Below are 6828 nucleotides of genomic sequence, written 5' to 3' on the forward strand. Positions count from 1 at the left end.
TAAATAAATACAAGTGTTTGTTCCAAAATTTGCAAAATATCATAATGTAATTGTCCGACTAATCCATGTAACCCTGTAATCCCTTAGAATCATAACAAGGTCTACAAAGACCCGTCTGATAGCTAACTATAGGAGAATTCCTCCTCCTTATCCATGAAGTCTAGCTCCGTCGCGTAAGCCGCATCGGAATCTACATCTAAATCAAACTCTAGTTAGTGTTTTAAAATACCGTCCCATAGTGGGAGTGAGTGATCAACTTAGTGGTACTATAAGGCAAAGGTTAACATGTTATCAATTCAGTCAAGCAGTAATGATAAAGCAATACAACAATCATATCCTAAGTACTCTTGTTAATGCAGGAATGATATGTGTAATGATGCATGCCCTCACCTACACTCCCTCAGTGACATCATCTCACGATCGCGCATGGCAAACTCCCTAAACGTGGGCTTCCTCGCCAAAGCACATCCAATGCGATGTATGGTCATGTTAGCCAAGTAATTTATTAAGCTTATTCATCCAGCAGATTTGGGAAGCTAAGGTACCTCCCTTTACATCACATACCCAAATAATGATCCATCTAGCGTCGTTAATCCTAGTTAATCACATACGATAGGTAAGTTGTAGGGCATTACCCTTGATGAAAAGCAGTGGATAGGTAAGTTCACGAGTTCACACTCGAGGTCACTACAGAGAGGCTTGTCACCTTAGCGTAGGCTTACATTTATGCTCGAGGTCACTACGGGAGGCTCATCACCTGAACGTAGGCCGACAGCTCGAATACAGTGTCCCATACACCACCACATTCAGCTCACGAGTTTAGGTTGCTCACTGGTGACTACGGGGAGGCTCGTCACCCTAGCGTAGGCCGACAGTTCAACCATAGTGTCCCATACACTTCCATGTCCGTCTCATGAGTCTTAGCGGATCTCGGTACCAAGGTTAAACGGGCTTTACATTGGTAAGTGGTACCTTAGATTCAAGCAATGGTGTCCATACATGATAAACACACAATAGGTCAATCGGGTTATTTGATAAGTGCGATTGGTATGAGCGCACGTTGAATTGATCGACATGGAACGCATGAGCACTCCATGTGGCCTAACCACTATTGACAATCAGCGTACGGCTTAGATTCATTAAACGTGCCTAATGTGGCAACACGAATTTGACCACTCAATTGGGAATCGTTACCGATTGCCTGGACTATGTAGTAGTCCTAAACATACTCAAATGCAGCACGTGGATACATGTTATATTCATAATAGCATTTAATAGGCAATTTAAATATAAATCTCATTTGAGCATTTTATCAAACACATTAGACAAGTTAACATACATATGCATTTCATCCATAATTCATATAGTAACAATTTACAATACATGAAGAAAAACTATTCACATGACTAAGGAAACTAAGAATCCTATCTCAATATACTTAATAAGTACAATCCATCAACAAAATCTCATTCAAACATTTTAACAAACACTTAGACTACACATTTCCAAATACATAGACTAGACTTATTACAACATGAATTATAGCAATTCATTTCACAACATTGGTTATATAATATATAACACACATGTATCTAAGATTAGAACTTACTATAAGTACAAATCAAGATTTCACATTGATACAACATTTCAACAAACACATAGGATGCATTTTTATATTTACATATTTCACTCACATGTATAGTTTATCAAAACGTCGTAACTAATATCATATGACAACAATCAAGTCAGATATAAATCATTACTGACATTGAAAGCCTTGAAAACCATAACCTAAACATTTATAGTCTGCACCTTTCGTCAGTTCGGTCGTTACGAACTCGATTCGTACACTACGCTTTCGTCTATAACACAACGGCTACCTAAATCATGAAATGGGTTAACTATTTCATCGTTTCCTCTATTTGAATCCCTAAAATAGGCTTAGGGTTAGGATTTCTTACCCAAATCGTATTTGGAATCAACGACGTAGCGAAACGGGAGAGATGATTCGGTTCGTGGTGCAGTGGGAGTGAATCCCAGCAACGATCTCTCTCTCTCTCTTCTCCTCACTCTTTCCTCCTCTTTTTTCTCTTCTCTCTCCTAGGATTAGAGAATTCGTATGGAATGAGAGAGGAGTGGTTTAAGGGCCTTATACAGGCTCAAAACTGATGTCAATGGCCCCAGGGTCGTGGTATACTTAGGTTATAGCGAAAGGGTGTCTGTTTCAGGCAAATAGAACTCATCTGGAGGCCCATTTCTCACCAAAGTCATGGAATAAATTCCCTGACCATGGATCTAGGCCAGGTTATGGTTTCAGTCTGATCGGATTTGTGGATCGACCGTGGAGGACTTGTTTCAGTTTAACGGTCATCGTCACTCGATCTGGACCACAAGTATACTAACATGTGCAGGGAAATTTTCCTGATCCATGGGTAAAGTTTGGTCAGAAACTAATGATCTGAAACCTTCAATTTCACCCGCAAGTAAATGGTCCAATTCACTTAAGTTGGAGTTCATTTTATAAAGATATTCGCGTTTCTCACATGCTCCAGGCTCAAGTTGTGCGTTTCTGGATACTATTTGGGCTTGATTCCCGCGATGCTTGTCAAGCCCAATATGGCGATCGTAACCTTGTAGTTTTGCGGTAATCAGACTTCTGACATGCGGTCCAGGTCCGATACAGAGTTTAAAGGTGCTCCCAAGAGTAATGGGGTTTTGAGGTTGCTCCTAGGTTCTAGACTAATGTTGAGTTAGCGATTTTAGGGGTTTTGGATCTGCAGTTCGTATAGATAGTGATTCAAGATAATTCACTGATTAATTTAGTTTATTACTTAATTAATTTTTGTCTAATTTCTAAAGGATTCGCTCATTAAAGATTTCTGCCTGGGGTGGTACTCGGGTCTTTGTACGGATTTTTTCGAGACGTTACAATCTACCCCCTTAAAGAAAAATTTCATCCTCAAAATTAGTACCTTTTCGTACTCCTCGAGAATCAGAGAGTAGTTCTTACGGACCTCAGCTTCCGTTTCCCAAGTCGCCTCTTCCTCAGTGTGATGTGTCCTTAATACTTTTATAAGCGAGATAACTTTGCTGCGCAGCACATGTTCCTTCCTATCCAGAATACGTGTTGACCGCATTACATAGGTAACATCTTCACTCAACTGCACTTGGTCTCATTTGATAATGTGAGTAGGATCAGGAATGTATTTCTTCAGCATTGAAACGTGAAATACGTTGTGTACGCCTACGAGTGGTGTGGGCAAGGCGAGGCGGTATGCTACCACACCCACTCGGTCTAGAATCTGGAATGAGCCAATGAATCACGGCGTAAGCTTCCCTTTCTTACCAAAATGAAGAACTCCCTTCATTGGGTAAACCTTAAGAAATACATGGTCCCTAACCTCGAATTCCAACTGTCGCCGTCATGTATCGGCGTAACTCTTATGTCTAATTTGTGCTGCAAGAAGTCGACGCCTAATAATGTCAATCTTCTCAGAGGTCACCTATACTAAATCTGGGCCAATCAGGCTTCTCTCGCCAACTTCTACCCAAAAATGGGGTGCTCGATATGGGCGCCCATATAGTGCCTCGTAGGGAGGCATGCCAATGCTCGCTTGAAAGTTGTTGTTATAAGCGAACTCTGCATATGAAAGATAGTCATCCCAACTGTCCTTGAAATTGAGCACACATGCTCGCAACATGTCCTCTAACACCTGATTTATCATTCCGTCTACCCGTCAGTCTGTGGGTGGAATGCGATACTGAACTTCAGTTTTACTCCCATTGCTTCTTGGATTCGACTCCAAAAGATAGACATGAATCGCATGTCTCAATCCAACACAATCTCTATAGGAACTCCATGTAGTCATACAATCTCCTTGATGTACAACTTGGTTAAATCATCTGTGGAGTTCAAAACTTTAATTGAGAGGAAATGAGCTGATTTCGTCAATTGGTCCACAATCACCCAAATGGAGTCATGTCCCTTCCTCGTCTTTAGTAACCCGGTAATGAAATCCATAGATATAAAATCCCACTTTCATTCAGCTATGGGCATGGGCTAAACAATCCAGGAGGTCGGCGATGTTCGGCCTTAAACTGCTGACACGTGAGACAATAGGATACATAATCCGCTATGTGGGCCTTCATGTTATCCCACCAGTACGAATGCTTCATATCTCGATATATCTTTGTACTACCAGGATGCATCGCCATCTTCGAATTATAAGCAGCTTCGAGAACTTCCTTTCTCAAGTCATGAAGATTCAGGACGCATAGGCGACCACGATAACGTAGACCCACATCCGAATCAACTCTCCATTCAGAGTCTTCATCGTCACTAGCTCCTTTTCTCATCTTCACCAACCATTCATCGTCCTTTTGAGCCACAATGATTCGGTCATCGATAAGTGACTGTATACGAATATGTACGACGCTCACGAACGGCTCCTCTACCGTAAGCTTCTGTTCAAAGTCTCGCACAAACTCTACCATGTTTCATTCTTCAATCATTAGTGGAGCCATAAATTCTATTGTCTTCTTGCTGCTCAATGCATCTGCCACAAGGTTGGCCTTACCAGGATGGTAGGAAACCTCAAACTTAAAGTCTTTCAAGGTTTCCATCCATCGTCGCTACCTCATATTCAGATCCCTCTATGTGAATATGTACTTGAGGCTCTTGTGGTCGCAAAAGAGCTCGAACTCCTCTCAATAGAGGTAATGTCTCCAGAGCTTTAATGTGAACATAACTGCTGTCAATTCTAGGTCATGCATAGGGTAGTTTTCTTCATGCTTCCTCAACTATCATGAGGCATAGGTGATTACTTTGTCCTTCTGCATAAGAACACAACCTAAACCAACACGAGACGCATTGGTGTATATTATATATCTGACCCCTTGCTCTAGCAATACTAGCATGGATGCGTGTCCTTTAATTCTTAAAAGGCTACTTCTACCTTCTCATTCCAGGCAAACTTAAGATCCTTTCGAGAAAGCTGCGACAACGGTCTGGCTATCTTGGAAAAATCTTTAATGAATCGGCAATGGTAGCCAGCAAGTCCTAGAAAACTCCTCACTTCTGTAACCAAACCGGGCTGCTCCCAGTCATAAACTGTGGCCACCTTGGCAAAGTCCACAGCGATACCTTCCTAGGACACAACATGTCCCAGGAACTTGACTTCTTCCTTCCAGAAGTCACATTTCTTATACTGAGCAAATAACTGGTTCTTCCTGAGAGTATCAAAGACTGCTCCTAGGCGCTCTTCGTGATCCTTTCGGTTCTTGGAGTATATCAAAATCTCATCTATAAATATGATGACGAACCGGTACAGGTACGGCCAAAACACCCGGTTCATGAGGTCCATGAACACTACCGGTGCATTTGTGAGTCCAAACGACATCACAAGGAATTCATAGTGCCCAAAACTAGTTCTGAATGCCGTCTTCTACACGTCTTCATCCCTGACGTGCAACTAATGGTACTCAAACTGTAAGTCAATCTTTAAGAAATACTGAGCCCCTTTCAACTGGTCAAACAGATCATCTATCCTAGGTAAAGGATACTTATTCTTGACTGTCACTTGGTTCAACCTGCGATAATCAATACACAATCGCGATAATCCATCCTTCTTCTTCACAAACAACACAGGTGCTCCCTAAGGAGATACACTCGGTCGTATGAAACCTGAATCTAACAAATCATCAATCTGTCTTCTCAATTCCTCCATTTCACATGGAGGCATGCAATACGTGGGTAAGGAAATGGGTGTCACACCAGGCACAAGGTCGATAATAAAGTGGATCTCGCGCCGAGGAGGTCATCCAGGGATCGTCTTAAACACTTCCCAGAAGTCTTGAACCATAGGCGTGTTTCCAAGTGTCGGACCATTATGATCTTTCAATAGGAAAGCATAACAAAGAACCCGGAAGGGGCAACTGACCTAAACGGGGAAAGTGAAGGTCGTATTTTTGGGCCCGTGTGCCGTCACCAATCGGGTTTCACAGTCGATCTTGACCTTCATTTCAGTAAGCCAATCCTTGATGAGGATAACGTCGTCATGGTATATTGTGGTGATAATCAGGTCAACAAACACCACCCTGCTTCATACGTCTATCAAGCAACCCTTACAAAGCTTAGTGGCATCTGTGAAGGTTCCTACTACCGCAATGACTCTCACCCCAATATAGGGGTAGTATTTAACCCTAAATGCTTGATCGTAGAGTATGATATCATCAAAATAATGGACCCAATGTCCACCAACAGAAAAAACTGGTATACCTTGGATGTGGGCAGTGACTTCGAAGGCTAAAGGCACTGTAGCTGCTGACTCAAATGCTTCAGCTGCAAGCGCATGCACACGCGCTTATTGAGGATGATTTGGTTGCACTGCCATAGGTCATTAAGGCAGCCTATTTTGAGGTACATTTGTCCTGTAAGAAGGTTGTGCTGGCGATGCGGATAGTAGAGGTGGAGCTGAAATGCCTAGTGATAACTGACGGTTGATCTTCTTAGGTGGTGTAAAGCTGTTATCCCTCATCTTGGTAAAGCAATAAGTGTGTGTATTGCCCAACCTCTTACAGTAGGTGTACCATAGATCAGATCGCCTCTATTGAGTTGGTGGAGCCATAAGCCTAGGAGGTGAATCAGCACGTGGCCTCTTGCCGAGGAACGATCGGTTCGGCAAGTCCGGTCGAGGCCTCGGGCCCATGGGCACATGTGTAACGACCTTGGAATTTTTTGTGCTAATCTTTCCTTAAGTAGTTGTTTTTAGGGTAATTAGCGCTTTACTCGATTGCTTGTGAAATTCGCATCAATCACTTTAAATTGTA

The sequence above is a fragment of the Magnolia sinica genome, chromosome 14, assembly GCF_029962835.1.
Source record: "Magnolia sinica isolate HGM2019 chromosome 14, MsV1, whole genome shotgun sequence".
In the NCBI taxonomy this organism is placed as follows: Eukaryota; Viridiplantae; Streptophyta; class Magnoliopsida; order Magnoliales; family Magnoliaceae; genus Magnolia; species Magnolia sinica.